General features: G+C 39.2%; 1 protein-coding gene across 2 annotated transcripts in view; it reads right to left on the bottom strand.

The window, feature by feature from the left end:
• The window catches only part of lrfn5a (leucine rich repeat and fibronectin type III domain containing 5a), a 125,978-nt gene that overhangs the window by 106,467 nt on the left and 1,485 nt on the right, over positions 1 to 18,026 (bottom strand). The gene's annotated exons all lie outside the window — the stretch shown is intronic.

Below are 18,026 nucleotides of genomic sequence, written 5' to 3'. Positions count from 1 at the left end.
AAGATTTATATATATCTTTTCCATATGGGAATACATGAAAAGTCGGGCAGTTTGTTTTGACACCAGAAATGACTGAATACATTTATGGCTTTGCTTGAAAGCAGGAGTGACATTTTTACATAGCACATTAAAGATCTGTGAAATTAGGCACAACTCATTTGAAAAGCTCAGGTAACTTCTTAGCTTTCTCCAGATTGTGTTACGGCGAAATCAGACAGCTGCAGTAGCATCAGATTTGTTTTACTGTGCAGTCAGAATGAGGTCATGCTGAGCAACAAAGCTCAACTGGGTCACAGGCTGTGACTCACTGTATGTTGCAATATACCTGGACTCATTAAAACTAACCCAGCAAAGTGGCGTCAGCACAGAGCTCTCTCTGACTTCCACTGCTATGCAATTATTACTGTCAAACATTTTGGTTTACTCAGTATATGGAGCAATGAAAGTTTGCAGTTAGTCTTTAACTTAATCTATCGGCTTATCCAAATGTAGGCTTACTTGTGAGCGATTTGTGATTCCAGATGAGTATGTTGTGTTTATTATAAGAGCTAAAACTGAAGCTTCACTGATGCCCTTTTAAAGCTCACTGACAGCCATCTGTAGTGTATAATGTAAATACCTTATAAAAGAACCATCCTGGTAGCAGTGAGAAGCCTGTTTTGTTGTATTTTCTTTTTTCTGGTTTGAGGAAGGTAAGAGGTTTTCTTTTCTTTTCATTTCATGAAACCTGAGTTAGTTTTATTTGTTTTGGTCGATCCTCACACTACTTCGACTTTCACTAACAATTAAATCAAATCTCTGTGGACTGCAGCTATGTCTTGCCACTTGTTATCTTTGGGAGCAAGAAGAGGAGATGTAAATCTTTGTGTTGTGTGCTGAGGTTCTCCCTCAGCAAACCCTAACAAAGGTCAGTACTACAATGTAGCAATTAGTCAATGTAGGACGGTGCAGACCATGATGTATATTAGGGCTGCACGATTTTGCATAAAATGAGAATCACGATTTTTTTGCTTAGAATTGAGATCACGATTCTCTCACAATTTTCTTTTCCAATATAAATATTTATTGCACTTATTAACTGCACATCAACTTCGTAACAGTTGAAACTGAACATAAAAAAAATAAATAAACATAAAAACAATAAATGCCTCACATTTTGCTGTTGCCGCAAAATGTTGTACTGCTTGAAATTCCGTCTCCACCGTTGCTCGACACTGCGTGTATAGAGCAGGTAGTGCAACAATAGAAAATAGTTGCGGGACGGCACTGTGTAGCGTTTGTCTAGGGCAGGGGTCAGCAACCTTTAACACCCAAAGAGCCATTTGGACGCGATTTCCACGCAAAAGAAAACTCTGGGAGCCGCAAATACTTTTTGACATCTAAAATGAACATAACACTGTATATATTGTTTTTTTTTTTTACCTTTATGCTTTGTGTGAACAACTAAGGTGTGTTGCTTAAATGCATGAAGTGCTACAGAGAAAATTACATTTTATTTATGTAATTAACACATTTTGAACTTTGCAAAATTCCGCCTAAGTATGTATTTTACCTGGTTAATGTGTGTGGCGGGGCGTGGACTGCAGCGCCGCTGCAGGGGAGGCGGACGCACCTTAGCGGTACCCGCAATCATGCCTCGCCGCCTTAACGTCTGTGCCACCTATGCTGTTGTGTTGGTGTGTGTCGGGCTGCGAGCTTTAACACCGGCTGTATGCGTAAAGCAACCGTGTGTGAAAAGTGGTCAATAAAAAGATGCTGAAAAGCGTGTTCATGGAAACATAGTCGGGTCTGCCGTGATATGTTTACAATGGGACTTCCGCTCCTGAACCTCTGCGCACAGCGTCTGCTGTACGATCGGGGCTGTACGAAGTCACTTTCATCTTTACGCACGACTGTAAGCTGTCGTCTGTGAGGCGTGAACGTGTTTGTTTTTGGAGAACAGCTGCTGACATAATGTGGATCCGAAGATCCATAATTGGCCTACCTGGGGTTGAAAGTCTGGCACGGCGTTTCGGCCGGTATATCGGCTTCCGCAAGTGTGACGCTTATTTTGATCGATCAAAAACTAATACAATATAATTTTATATTTATATTTCAATATCACAATAATCTTCCAATTTAGAACTACGAGTTAAAAAAAAGAACTAACATAAATAAAGACTTTAGCTAATTACTGTTGGTCATTTTCCTAAATCCCTCGTTTTGCACAGTGTTGATATATCTTTGGTCAGGTGATAAGTAATAGCCTCCGTAATTTCTTTGTGCCTGCGGGAGTTCGACGTGTATAGGGAAGCGCTGTATAAGGTTCCCGTTATTGATGTTTGGGTGGTTGACCGGGACGGATTTTCTCCTGTCACTTTCTCGTCATCCCTGACGTGTTCTCCGTTGTTTTTTTCCTGCCAATTTGAGCATCACACTGTATCTGTATCTGTATCACGTGGTATAAGGCTCCGCCCTTGTCATTTGTTGAGCAGGAAGAGTGAGCGCTTGTTTTCATGCACATTATGTCCCGGATCAAAATGCGGTACAATCGTCGTCGTCTTTCTTTCTTTCTTTCTTTCTTTCTTTCTTTTTTTTAAAAAAATCGTTGTCATTTGGAAATGAGATCGCACATAAGTATGAATCGAGATCGCGATTTTCTAACGATTAATCATGCAGCCCTAATGTATACTATAACTTTCTTAACTTATTTTCCACAAAAAGATAAATGTGCATAAAGCTAAAGAAAAAGTAGCATTCCAATACCAAAGGTCAGAGCATGAACATTTTGAATCTGCAACCATGAGCTGCATTTTTCAATGGGATTGGGCCAAAATGGTCTAAGTGTAGAAAATAAACTTTATCAATAGTGGTGTGTATGAAAACACAGCTTGGCAGGCATGATAACAATCTGCATTCCTTGCATATAAATCAGAAGGAATAAAAAAGATTGTTGGTACATAGAAGCTTTCTGGTTTCAATTTATAGTCCAAGTAGTACCGATCACGTATATTTGACCTTGCAAGTTGTATGCAAAACCCTTTGTGGGGAACAAAGAAGGACAGTGTTGACACCATGGGCTAAATTGTATGCCAACCATTTAATTTTTACAAGCTTTTATAATTCATGTGAGTCATGAATTATAAGTCATGTAAATAGAGACTGGAAGACAGAACAGAAGGTCTTGGCCTGGATATCACTGACTGCACAGAAGCCTAGAAAGTACTGAGCACTGCCATTAGAGCGGAGGTCAAGAGAGTAGTAGATGGGTTCCAGACTGTGGCAACATAACTGTGTGTTTGGATTTTCAAGACAGACACTCTCTCTGCTTTTAAGATTAGGCTCAAAGCTTTGCTTTTTGATAAAGCTCATAGTTACGGCTTGTTCAGGTGATCCTGAACCATACTTTAGTTATGCTGCAATAGGCTCAGGCTGCTGGGGGCTTCCATGGGGGTGCACTGAGCATTTCTTTTTCCCTCCCTGTGTGTTTATACACCACAACTATATTCAATCACTAGTTACTATCGTTAATAGTAAACTATTCAATTTTATAGGGTCTTTACCTTAGAATATAAATGAATTTTTCACTATATAAATAAAACTGAATTGAAATTGAATTGAACGTAAAGCAGATTACGTTTTGATACATTTTGTTTGGGCTGAATGCAGCCCTGAAGAACTGTGAAATAAGGAGAGAGAATGCTGTTTTGTAAAGCATTTACTTAAAACTACCAAAAAATTAAATTGTAATCTGACACCTTGAGAGTTAGATCAAAGTCATCACATAAGGAATTAGATTACCGGTTGTGATTTTTTTTTCATGAAGGAAAAAGAAAAGCTTAACATTACTAAACCTTAAGCTTCAGGAATTTTAATTTCCACCTGAAAAACATTTCAACATTCAATCAGTGATCACAATTGTGAGGCCAAAATGAAACCTCAGTGTGCAAAAATTCTCAATTCGACACCTCATTTATTATCAGCCAGATTAGTTGATGCTACCACGCACTGAATGCAGCAGAAATAAAGACCTGGATGTTATACTCACTTTAGTTCGTTTAAGCATAGAAATCATCTAACAATGGTGTTGGGTTACATTTTATTGAGAGACACAGGCCTGGTCTCAGTAAAAGGACCTCCAGGGTAGATAGGCCAATGTGAAAATCAGTATTTTACTGTCTTCCACAGCTGAAAATGTCACGTAGCAACTTTATCACCACAGTGCTACAGATGGGAAAGGATAAACCACCAGAGGTCAACCAGAACAAGATTTTCACTTTCTTGCATTTCCAGCTTGCAGGAAACACACGCCCCTTCCACAACTTTGAATCGTTAGATGTTATTCTGGTCTACTACAATAACCACACCCAGTTGTAATCAAGACTGAGATCAAAACCTACCAAGGATTACTCTTAATGTATGCATGTCCAAAAGTGTGCCCAGTCCATATCTAGTAAATGTTCTGAGTCATTGTGTGGTGATGGTAAATGGCTGAATCAAGCCTCCACTTTAGTTCCCAGAGGACAGCTGCAGCAATGTGGTACATCCTTTTATCAGCCTACTTGCTATGTTTGTGCGTGTGCAAATAGTTGCCTACATAAGTAGATGCTGTGTGTGTGTGTGTGTATACACACTTGCAGGAAAGAATGTGTGTTTGTGCTTCATGAATCCACACTCTGCTACTCCCTGCATCTTCTCCATTAATCATGCTTTTTTCAGCCCTTCCTGCACAACAGACACTCCTGATACAGATTGCAAGTCATGATATCAATCTTAAAAGGCCTCTCCATCAATTTTAAACTAGCACCTTACTGATTTAATCTGAAAGAAAAGCAAAAATCTATTTTGGGCATTGTGATACAAGTCTGCACACAAGTTAATTTTGCAAACTATAGCAGTGGATGCTCTTACAAACCGCAATGTTGCAGTTCCCTAACATGAATTCCTTTACTATATATACAAATATACAAATGCGTCAAATTTTTCAATGGTGCGACTAAAAAAAATCTTTGGTCGCACCAGTGCGACCAACTGTTCGAGTGAAAAAAAAAAAAAAAAGTCTCTGCAACTCTGAACGTCTCTGTGTGGTCAAAAACAGACACATGCCCCTATCGTGGTCTAAACCAATCAGAGATAGTCAGGGGCGGGACCTCTGATTGGTCGGGGTCCAGATATTCATGTAGTCCATCTGTACGTTGGACTACATGTGCAGGTGGATAGAGAGAGGTGAGTAGCTTGAATAAAGCGATATCGATTCATTAAATCGTGAATCGACTTTTGAATAAAAATGTATTTTGCCAGAAACACCAGAATCTCAGGTTAAAGCTCACAAAACTATTTCAACAACCACCAAACAGCAAATGAGAGCAGATAAATGGATTCCACACAAAGACGTAGACACAGAGCGCGGACCCGACGCATCAGAATCAGCTTTCTCTTTCTCGGCTTTCTCACCCGACGGCACGTACACGCACACGCCGTTGGGGCTGAAAGCCGACAGCTCACTGATTCTGATGCGTCGGGACCGCGCTGTGTTTGCGTCTTTTTTTGTGCTAGATTCTGAGCTGCAGGTTTTGTCTCTCTCCAACCAAAATTCACTTTACCAGCAGCAAAAGAAGATCCAAACTACGCTTCACATTTGATAAATGTCGTCATTAATTCCCTCTTACCTTTGCTGTTTTGCTTCCACCATGATAAAATCACACTTCATGCACAGCTCTCTCTCTCTGTACTTCAAGAACAGTTTCCCATCTCAAATCTCTGTTTTCTGCATTATTCATTCACTTATTACCCACCAGTCTAACATTATTTACAGCACTGTCGACCGCCGTATTTTTTTAATTAAATGACCTCGGAAAGCCTAATTTCTGTTGTTCAATACTGAGGAAATTTATACTTTTTAAAATTATGCAAAATTGCAGAATATTTTAAGGTTATCTGCTATAAAAAGCCAGGCCAGGAAAATCTCCTTCATGTTTTTCTGTGTTTTATTCTCAGTTACTTTGACATAAAGGCATCTGCTGTGATGTTCACAATTCTGATGAAGTCTCACAAGTGTCAGTACTGATAAATGATCAGAATTATAATATTTCTGACTATCTGAGGCAAAATTGAATCGAACTGATTCGGGACCTCGTGAATCGGAATCGAATGGATAATAGAAATCAGTGATGATACCCAGCCCTAGTGAGTAGCCTAGGCCCGACAGAAGTGGATGTAGCTGTGGGTAATAAGAAAAGATGAAAAGAACGATTGATAACTTTTTTGTTAAGGCCTGATCCGTCTGAAATTCATAGCCAGTGTTCTGACACGGTGCCATCAATCTTTGAACGCTGAAAAAGCACAGTGTATCCAGAAAACACATTATATGCTGCGATAAATGCACTGCCCAAGTGTCCCCTCTCCCCACTGCCTTTCAGCAGCATGCAACAGCAAACAGGTCGTCAGAGGAGGCCGAGATTATGATTAAGTTTGGCACTCTTTGGCAATATTGTAGGCATTGTTAAAGCACTTTAAGCACAAGCACAAGATTGTTAGTTAATCATTTACAAATCAATATTGTCTGTATGGACAGCTATCCCCCCCCCCCCAAAAAGGTGCACATGTAAAACTGCGATGTTAAGCGATGCGGTTGAAAAATTCGGGTGCGCCTAACTTTTGTGCTGGTGCGCCTAAGAAAAAAAATTTAGGCACACCAGTGCAACCGTGGCAAAAAGTTAGTCTAGAACCCTGACATATGTTCTTAAATACAAAGTGTCTCATCAAGCATTGTGCCACATGTGACATAACTTTATTGGCATAATGAGAAAAAAGATTAAGTACACTTACATTTAAAGGATTCATGATATCATGTATGGCAAAAGATAAAAGGCAGAGCGGTCTACCATTTTCAAGGAGTGGAGATTATTAGCAGTTTTTTAAGTCTGCTGCATTAATGGAAAAAAAATTTGTGTTTATTCATATGTAAGCTTTAATGTTACAGTATTAACTGCCAACTAATAAATCACTATAATTCCCATCTGTTATTTCACAAAACGTTATGCAACAGACACAAAGCATGAGAATGGTAAACCCATTCTTAATATCAGACAGCTTCCTCATTCTGGAAGCTGTCTAGCCATACTCTACGCCCTTTGGCAAATGTTGTGTCTTAATAACAGGTTAGTGTTTTTAAAATGTGTTTAGACATGGTTCACATCTGTTACTCTGCAAGATTAGAATATTCATTGGCCCTCAAAGCTTATGTAACCATAAAACATCTAAATACTGATCCCACTGCTCCTCAGGTCCAAATAATTAAGACCAAAAGCAAAATGCAAAACTTCAGCCACAGCTCCCTGTGTGTGAATTGTCTGTTTTGTACTAAGAGCACAAGTGCAGATAAGGCTATAAAGATAGAAGCATGTTAAAACAACTCTTTTTTTTCGGTTTCTGTTTGTGTTTATGTTTGTGAGAAAGCAGAGTGGTAGATAGATCAAACCATTCTGACTGACAAAATGACAGCTCATTATCACAGACAAACAGCCCCTAAGGCTATGAGTACACACACACACACACACACACACACACACACACACACACAGAGGCGGGGGGAGAGACCATAAAGAGTATCTGCTGGCCTATGGATTCATTTGATCTAACCACCAAAAAGAGCAGCTGTAATAGTTTGTTGTCAAAAAAAAATCATGGCATTTTTAAATATTTAAGTATTTTGTCTCGGCTCTCTATTTCCTTATATACATATTCTGTTGAACTGCAGGAGCCCTGTTCCTGTGGTGTTATTTTCATTCTGTGATTTGACTGGCTAGCAGCAGCTGCCCAAAGAAACTTCAACTTTGAGTGCAAGCAGAGCATGCAAGACAAAGTCTTGGATCCATGATTCATTTCGACAACACACAACATCACCTTGTTCAAACTAAGTGAGAGCAAAGACGCATTAAACTGCGTGAATCCTGCCTTACTGTCTTCTACACTAACAACACAAGGTTAAAGAAATATGTATTTTTGAAGAGTGCTAAATGGTCAAGTGAACTGTGCAGGGCTAATATGCTTAATCACATTCCTTGAAGGAGATTTAAATCCTACAAAATACTTGCAAAAATGCTTCCACAACTTCAACCTCTATATGTACAGTCATTTCTAATCTAATGCAAACACACAGCTCAGTCGCTGTCCAATCAATCTGTTTTAGACTTGCTACACTGTGCCCCAGCTGTTTTTTTCCCCCAAATAATTAACTGCTCAGCATCCTCAAAGTTTTTGGAAAATGCCTCTAACCATATCAATATCCCTTAGCCAAACATATCAAGTCATCAGATTTTGAAGTGTTTGTTGCTGGGATGCAGCTTGCTGAGCTCAGGTTACTGCCAAGCAGAAAGAGTAAAAAAATAAATAAAAATACAGCCAGCAACTAGGATTAGCTGGCTGCTATTTATAGTATTTGGTGTAAAAGCTAGCTAAGTGGGATGCAGTGATTTGGAATCGTTATTGCTTATAAAGCAGATGGATAAAACCTCAAGTGAAAGCAAAAGCACCCTAAAACATACTATTATGTGTAGGCTTCACATAAGAGTAAAAGAAAAGAAATCAGCATTGAACCCTAAACAACAACCAGCACATATGGATGCAAATGAGATTTAACTGTGAATTGAATATAATATTTTCAGCTCTGCACTTTCAGAAGAAGCAAGGCATTTATTTTATTAACTTGGAGTTGGGGAGTTTAATGAGACACAATGTCATAGCTCAAAAGGAAGAAACAACACAGTCATGACCTCCATTGTATTGTATTAATAATTACAATTTAAAAAGGTGACCTTTTAGTTCACTTAACCCAAAGACTTCCCAAGGAATTCAAGTCCGCTAAACAGCAACCTATACTCTGCCGCACTGCAAAATGCACCCATTGCTAGGGGCCGGCCTGCTGTGTAGCGTTAATCTGCGTGTGAACAGATGGCATGCACTAACAAGCTAGGCTAAATGTAGCTATTGTTGGCAAGAACCAACACTGATCTCTGACTTCCTGATCCCAAGCCTCTTAATTAAATGCACCATTTAATCTACTCGGTTTTCAGCCCTGCGTCAAAAGAGAGAGAGGAGAGAGAGAGAGAGAGAGAGAGAGAGAGAGAGAGAGAGAGAGAGAGAGAGAGAGAGAGAGAGAGAAGCATAAACAAACAAACAAAAACAACAGCTGACCATCACTGAACTCTTTAAAGCCTCTACAACCTGTTTGTAGCCTCAAACAGTCAAACTACTGCCGCACACTGAGCTGTCCGTGGTGCTGAAATGACTACTTGCTTCATGTTAACGTCCACTGTCCTGAAAGGTCCATAATATAGCTTTAAATGGTGTGTAGCACAAGCCATAAAGAAGGCAAGGCATTATTGCATTGTCTTTTGACTGTGCTGTTTTAAGCCATCCGCCTTTCTGTACAGTGTGGAAATTGTAGCCCTTTATTATACAGAGTCCCTTGGTATTGTATATGGTATCCTTAGTATACATGTGAAGAGCAACAAACAATACTTGTGGTCTTCAGTACTTTTACACAAAGTTGTTTAATTTTTTTTATAATCTAGTTTTAAAAGAAGTGACAGTCAAGTAGTCAATATCTTCTTTTGATGTATTTGTTGTTTCTTCTGTAATTAAGCTTATGAAACTAGTTTTAGCCAGTAGCAAGGAGACTCGCCTAGCTCTAACTGCCTACCCTGCTTCAGAACAATAGAAGCAGGTGGCCTAGTCTGATAAATCACATTTTCTTTTTCATCACGAGGATAGCTGTGTGCATGTGCATTGCTTACCTGGGGAACACCTGGCGCAAGGATACCCTATGGAAAGAACGCAAAGTGGTAGAGGCAGTGTGATGCTCTGAGCAACGTTCTGCTGGGAAACCTTGGGTCCTGCCATCCATGTGCATTTTACTTTGATATCTAATTCAACTGAATTCAATTCTATTCTATTTATATAGCGCCAAATCAAAACAACAGTCGCCTCAAGGCGCTTTATACTGTAAGGTAAAGACCCAATACAAAGAAAACAGAGAAAACCCCAACAATCATATGACCCCCTATGAGCAAACACTTTGGCGACAGTGGGAATGAAAAACTCCCTTTCACCAGGAATAAACATCCACCAGAACCAGGTTCAGGGAAGGGCAGCCATCTGGGGGCGGTTGGGGGTGAGCGGATGAAGACGGGACAAAGACACGTACCACCTACCTAAGCATTGTTGCAGACCATGTACACCATTTCATGGAAAGATTACTCCCTAGTGGCTGTGGTTTTCATTCAGCAGGATAAAGAGCCCACTCACAAAGTAAAAATGGCTGAGGAATGGAGCACAGCAAAGAGTTTGTGGTGTTGACTCCAAACTACCCAGCTCTCAATCTAATCGAGCATCTGTGGTATGTGCTGGACAAACAAGTCCAATCCATGGAAGTCCCAGGGTCTGTTGCTAACATGTTGGTGCCAGATATGACAGCACACGTTCAGGGGTCTAGTGAAGGAGTGCTCCTGACAGGGCAGGGATGCTTTGGCACATAACGTGTTGTTCCCCCAGCACATGGTAGACCAACACAATATTAGGTAGGTAGCCATAACATTTTGCCTGATCGGTCTATGTAAACCAGTGGAAATATAGCATATATCTGATCTTCAAGGTCCAACACAGCATATAGCATTTTATTCATTTTCTGAAATCTCCAACTTTCACAACCAGCTTTCTGAACAGGGAGGAATATTCATAGTGGTTTTAACTTTCATCTTACTTGATAAGCTAACTGTGAAAGCCCTCTTTAGGGGAATGGCCTAGCAGAGACTTTTCCAACAAGTTTCAGGATAGATATAAACTTCACGTTTAAAAAAAAATGCACCTAAAGTTAGGCCAGCAATGCAGTGTTGTGTACTACAAAAGCTGATATTTAGGAATCCACCTTGATGAAAGCATTTACACAGAAAGGGGGATGAGGCTGTGGGAAAATTAACCACTTTAAACACTATTCTTTCAACACAGTGTGAGTAAGTGCTCTCAAATGTTGTCTTTGGCAGTGGATTGTGGTCCCTGTTTAAATGCCAAGTGTTTGGTGTTGTTTGTTTACCTTTTGGCTACTCATTTCATGATTCTATATCAAGCCAGTGTATACTTTTTTTCAGGTAAGTGTGTTTTTGGATAACTAAAAAAACACAGTCTGATGGGGAACTACACATGCTTCTAATTGAACAAAATATATCATCACCATTTTCTGTGTTTCTGATGTGTATTCTATTGTGAAAAAAGTGGTACTGTCATGAAAGAAACTTTTCATGCAAGAAGTTTTTTTTTTTTATGTAAGACACTGAAGTGACACTCCTGCATGGTACACAAGACATGACAGTTGGGGAGAACATACAAATACAAATTTGTAAAACAGGATTAGCAAAACAAACCACGCACACATTGTCTCAATGCTTTGTTATCGGAGGCTGAGGACTCACAGCCATCTAGAGTTGCACAAACTCAATTCTGTCAGCCATTCTGTAGGCAGAGGATGGTGAGGTTGGAAATGGCTAACGCTCCATGGGAAATCATTAAGTGCAGGTAATATCTGACTGAACTGACATTAAAAATTACTTCCAAGGTGCTATAGGTCAGAAAATGTTATCAAATATCTGTGTCCCAGTCTTATCCTCCTGTCAATGTCTGGAGAAGAAATTTCATAATATTTTGAAAAGAAAATGCTACAAAGCATCCTGATTTATAAAATGTTCCACACACTTCACTATTGGGACTTGTTCAGAAAGCTACTATACTATAGGACTGTGCATAGGACTGTGTTAAGCTAATGCAGTGTTTTACAGCGTGTGGTCCAGTTTCACAGATGGAGTGCATGTCTGCTGAAGTGTCCTGATAAAAACTGTTCTGCAATATTTGTAATTAGTCTTGTGTTGACAGTAAAAACAGTTATGCATATGCTAAAAAGCTTGTGCTGCAACTTGACAATTCTCTCACTGTATTGAAATTACTGAAAATGAAGTTGCATGTGCTGGTAATTTAATTTATGTACTCTATTAGTTTACATAATTAGTCGTGCATTTACTCTGGATAATGGACTTTATCACTAACTTTGTCATATACATCAGGTTGATGGAGGCAAAATGTTGAAAATGCAGTTTCTAATTTTGAAAATACACAGTAACAGAATCCACAAGGGAAAACTTAGTTCAGGAGTAAGAGCTTAGGGCTCACAATATCTAATCATCACAGGACCACAAAGGATGCTCTTTAACTTTAGAAGCAGAAAGTCATTTAAAATGAAGATTTAAAAATGCCCACTTAGTGAAGACACACACATTTCTCCAGACAGAAATGCTTTTGGAATTTTGGTTTTCACAGTTTTAAATTGCAGAGACATATCTCTCCAGAGAGTAGTGCGGTGCTCTGAACGGATAATTGGAGGTGAGCTTCCCTCCCTCCAAGACATCTACAGGAAGCGGTGCCTGAGGAAAGCGGGGAGGATCATCAAGGACTCCAGCCACCCCAGCCATAAACTGTTCAGACTACTACCATCAGGAAGGAGGTTCTGCAGCATCCGGTCCCGTACCAGCAGACTGAGAGACAGCTTTTTCCATCAGGCCATCAGACTGCTGAACACTTCATAGACACCTCACCCTCACTACTGGAACTTCGACATTATGCACTCCATACTGTATATAAATACCACTGTTTTGCACATACCAACCTCTGTATATTTTATATATCTATTTTATTGTTTACTTTATTTCATTTGTAAAACATGTATATACATACTATATACACACTCAAACACACACACGTAGAAAAACATATTTAGTATACACATTCAGTAATGTATATACCTTTACATATTGTACATATATTTATTACTTTTTAGATTAGCCATTTTTATATTTTGCTTGTTTTACATTATTGTATTTTGCACAACTCTGTTGCTTGTGAAGCTCGCACACAAGAATTTCACTCACATGTACTGTACCAGTGTACCTGCACATGTGATGTGACAATAAAAGTGATTTGATTTGATTTGATTTGATCTTTGATAGGTGACAGCAGAGGTCTTGAAACTGGGGGGATTGGTCGTTCAACCAGCAATGACAGACTCAAGAGACTGTAAGCTGATTAAAGTTGATCAGCATGTTGGGAAATAAAACATTAGGGGTTTGTTATTATTCAATTTTTCCTGCGTGATTTCAAATTTGTCTGTTTAATGTTTACAGCGTGTTAATGTTAATGTGTAACAGCCTGGTAATATTTAAGCCTATAAGAATGAATTAATGGTGCTACTCCTTGGTAGCTAATAGTTTAAAGCTTTTAATTTTAGGATTTATTACATATGCATTCAACAAGAAATAAAGAATTGAACTTTCAGTCTACAAAATTTTAGAAGAAGAGCGTTTAAATGAATCACACAAGCGTGATTTACTAAATTCATGGCACAGTATTTACTGTGTTGAATCTTTTTTTAAACAAGTCTTGTTTTTGCACTTGCTGGTGTTTTCAAAGATGGGGAAAAATTGCTGGATAGAGTGCATAATCAGCACATATGGATGGCTTGAAGCTGTGAGCAAAGTGGCAAAACTTTACTTTTGTTCTGCAGCTCTTCACTAAATCATCGCCCTCATCACCCAAGTACATGAATGTGATTCGCAGATTTACAATAACAGTAATTGGATTAATAAATGGATGGGTCAGAATCTGATTGTACTGTAATTGATGCCGTCCTATGGCTAAGTCCTGAGTTCCTCTGGAGCAGACAGATTTACCCAAAGAGCACCAACATTTATCAACACACAGCCTCAAGCAATTTTTAACAGTTTACATTTAAAATCAAAAACAAATCAATTCTTCTTTAGCTGCCCCCTGGTCTTGGTTGAATGCTGGCTATTACATTACTTGCTTATAAATTAGCACATTTTAAGTAGATCACAACTTTGCATTCCCATGGGAGTGGAATCACATTTTTCCAATGCTTCCCACTTAGGTTAATGTGAATGTCTACTTAATCAGCCTGTACCTAATGCATATGTGTCATTCACAGTAGTAGACTGACAGATACACACACAGACATGGTAACAGTGCTGTAGGCACTGAGCCAGAAATCTGTATTGTGTCACATTCAGTTATCTGTGCTGCACACAGCTCATTATTGCCCAACATGCCTCACATCTGTCATGTCACACAGTCTTCATGCTCACACCATCATACACGCACAGCCAAACGTACACCCAAACACTCTCCCCACCGGCTTCTTAAAGCAGGATGCAGTGTCAAACACATCACAGGTGATTGTGAAGCAGCAGGTGTGTGAAAAACTTTAGCATGGGGAGGGGTGGGGTGGCTAATGTGGGTGTGAACATTATGTAACTTACGTAAGAAAGAAAGAGACCATATGAGAAGAAAAATAGTACATATTTACTACAAACACAGACGGTGTGTTGAAGCTGCACTTAAGAAGCTGATGAGATAAATTTACAAATTTAGACAAATCTGTTCAACAATAATTACAGACCTCGTAATGGGTTTCAATCAGGATCTTAACTAGAGCTACCAATCAGCCAAAGACTAATCCTGCCTTACAGAGAAAGACTATTAACCCTCTCAGGCTCAAATTAAGTTTTAGTTACAGGAAAAATCTGATATTTGGGGAAAATTATCAAAAAAAAAAACTCATAAAATATGTATGTAGGGTAATCAGGTTGTTAGTTTTTAACTGTTGCAAATCGGCAACAACTGCCTCGAGAGGGTTAATTAAGTAACTTAGTAGCTCTATACACTATAGCTGTACTAGTGTATGTGTTAGCAAAGCAATCAAATTGTTACTTAGTTTATACCCAACAGTATTTTAGTGTTGGTATGTGAATTGGTATGTCAATTTAACTGGTAAAATTCTATATAATTATTATTTATGGATTTGCTTTTGTTTATAAGCAAATGGAGCAGTGAATTTTGTAGTTAAGAGCTGAAATGCTAAATTTCTAAACTCAAACAGAAACCACTGAATTGGGTTAACATTCAGGAATTATGTATAATATTCTTCAAACAAATGATTGATGCATTGTAGGCAAATTTGTGGTTAATGTCAGAGTAAAAAAAACAATATTTTGGTGAGATAAAAAAACAAAACAAACAAACAAAAAACAAAACATGGAAATATATGATATGGGAGGCACAGTTCCAACCCACACTCCCTCTGGCTTCCTCCAGCTGCTGTGTTATTTGTATATCAGCCGCTTTCCATAATAATTCACTTAATGGAAGCATATACACAAGAAATGAGGACCCAAATCAAATCGTGAGGCACATCATCGCTGACTGCAAATACATAGCTGAATACACCTAATTAAACTTGACACCTGACATGTTCTAATAAAATAAAGAGAACACCGACAGTCTCTGAGAAAAATGCTTAATTATGGGGCATATTAAGGGGCAACAAGACAGACACTTCAGCGATAAGGTATTATCAGTGAAGATTAATGCAAACAACAATCCCAATACATAAATGCCAGGTGAGACTCCAACACCAATCAGAAAGAATAGCTCTAATTACATAATGAGAAACATCTCAACCAGTTAGGAAACAGTGACTCTGACGCAGTCATACTGGCTTTTTAAGAGCTACTTTAAGATCCAATAAAGTCTTGACTGAGGGTTTACTTACTTCTGTGGTTTATGACAGAAAAGTCATTTAATAGATTATTTTCCACGCAGTATTTTGACAACATACTGTAAGATAACAGGATCTCAGCTGCTTGTTTTTTACTGGAAGAAACGAGCTCAGTGAATGTCACCGGTCACTTTGTCTGACAGCTCTGAGCTGTCACTCATGTGTGCCTCAGCTGATAGTTTAGTGAACAGCAGACAGAAGAATAGGGTTTTTTTTTGTTTGGTCCTCCAGACTCTGATGGCATTTTAAGGACATGTTGTTTCACTCAATAATGACCACACACTCATGCACACATAATTTCAGACGGCCGCAGAAGCATTCCAGATGTCACATCGTCAGGCCAGCTCCCTATAAGGCCTCCCTCTCCTCTGCTAATAGGAAATGTTCCCTAACATCTGTGGTCTCCATCCCTCTCCCTCTTTCTCTCACTATCTCCCCTGCTCTCTCTGTCTGTCTCTGAGCAGTAGAATAAATTGAATTAGAGCTCCACCACCCACTCTGCAGGATCCTGCAGCCCTCTGTCAGATAGCTAAACAGAGAGAGGAAAGAGAGAGGAAAAAAGTTGGAGACAGATAAACAGAGGGAAAAAAGATGGGCATAATAAAGAATAAATAACAGCCTTACCACCTCTTTATCCTGCTGTAGTACAGCAGGATAAAGCTTTGGGGTTGTGGTAATGCAAGGTAAAGAATAATGCTTCTGAATCACACCTACGCCTGAGAGAAATTTCATAGACATCACCACACACAAAAGCATAAACCAAGTCTTACAAGCCCATCAGATGGTCATCAAATGCTATAAATTTTACACTTATGTAACCCAGGTAAATCAAATGTCAGCAACTATTCTGAAGTAGCTTTAATAGAAACTCTTCATTCCAAGTCTTTCAAAATGAAAACTCAGTTTGTAACACACATGCGGTGTCATTTATCCCAAACCTAATGGCATGGTAAACCACTCCTTTCAGGCATGAAGAGGAGGCTAAACACAACTAAAATGGACCAAAAATCACCAGTTTCTCTCCTCGCTCATTCACCCACACTCTTTTTCTAGAGCAGGGGACGCATTTGCATAATGCCTCCATATCCACGGGCCATTAGCACCAGCACGAGTGGCTCGTGTGCATAAATTTATTGCCTTGATCAATCAATGCAAGCTACTGTACTAGTACAAACTGACGAAACTCCAATCCAGCAAAATGCAGAACCGTGGGAAAGACAAAAGAAGGAACCCCACAGACAGGGTAATGATGACATGGGAACAAATTTGGTTAGATTAGTAAAAATTTCTATGAAGGGCATAATTAATTTAAAAAAAATACACATAATTGGTCAATAATTTTCATTCTGCTTTAAATGAACCCCCTGAAAGGACATCTGTGAACAGGATTTTGTTTTTGTTTTTTTGGAATGACAGCAACAAACAATAGCATTTCCCATCATAAACGTTATTTTATTATTAGAGCCACTTTCATTGCAGCCATTTTGTGTGTGTTTTTTCTGTGTTTCATACATTATAATGCAGGAATGAGTCTCAGCCAAGGGATGGAGCACAATGCCAGTTCAAAACTGCTTTCATTTCTTTATACAAATACTTCCTGTGGGCTGGAGGGATATTCAACCTTCCAGCTACACACTGTCAAAAATGATACGTAAAACAAACATTAAACTTAACTGATGGTTTTTGAAAACCCATATGAACTGCAGGCATGGATGACCATGTTTACATGGAGTGCCAGTGGACCACACTCCAGAGCTGGGCCAATATGTGTAAGGCTTGTGGTTTTAGCAGTTTGCTTCTGTTGTGTAAGCATATCTACTATCACACTGTAGACTTTATATCTTTGTGGATGCCACAGTTCCAGCTCGAAGAGCACATTTACAGCAGCCAAGGAGCTTTTGACATGGGCCCAGCACAGAATCTGCTCTGATGCAGAGTCAAGATCAGCGCAATGGGTTGAAAATGCAGGAAACCTTGAAATTAATCAATAAATGGATATAATTTCAGGTTGTTTAGATATTGTACTTTTTATGTTGTGCACACAAACTATACTTGCCTATGCTATTCAGTGGTAGCGGGCTCCCCCCCCCCAGTTTCGCTGTCTCACGCGTGCCCGCGCACGCACACACATACACAAAACATCCCTGTCATTATTTGAAACTGACAGACGGTGGATACTAAAGCTACATCGTTGTGGTGTTGTAGTTACATTGTGTGCGGGTTTAATTGCTTTACGCACGCGCACAAACACCGATGCATGATTTAATTTTATTTATTTTCAGGTATCAGGTAAAGGTGTGGCGCGTACTGCACAAAAAGGCGTGCTGAAGTGCAGATACCTGCGCGCTTTAATAACCGCTGCATGGACATT

Source organism: Pelmatolapia mariae, linkage group LG16_19, assembly GCF_036321145.2.
Source record: "Pelmatolapia mariae isolate MD_Pm_ZW linkage group LG16_19, Pm_UMD_F_2, whole genome shotgun sequence".
Classification (NCBI taxonomy): domain Eukaryota; kingdom Metazoa; phylum Chordata; class Actinopteri; order Cichliformes; family Cichlidae; genus Pelmatolapia; species Pelmatolapia mariae.
This window is presented reverse-complemented; position numbering and strand designations above follow the sequence as displayed.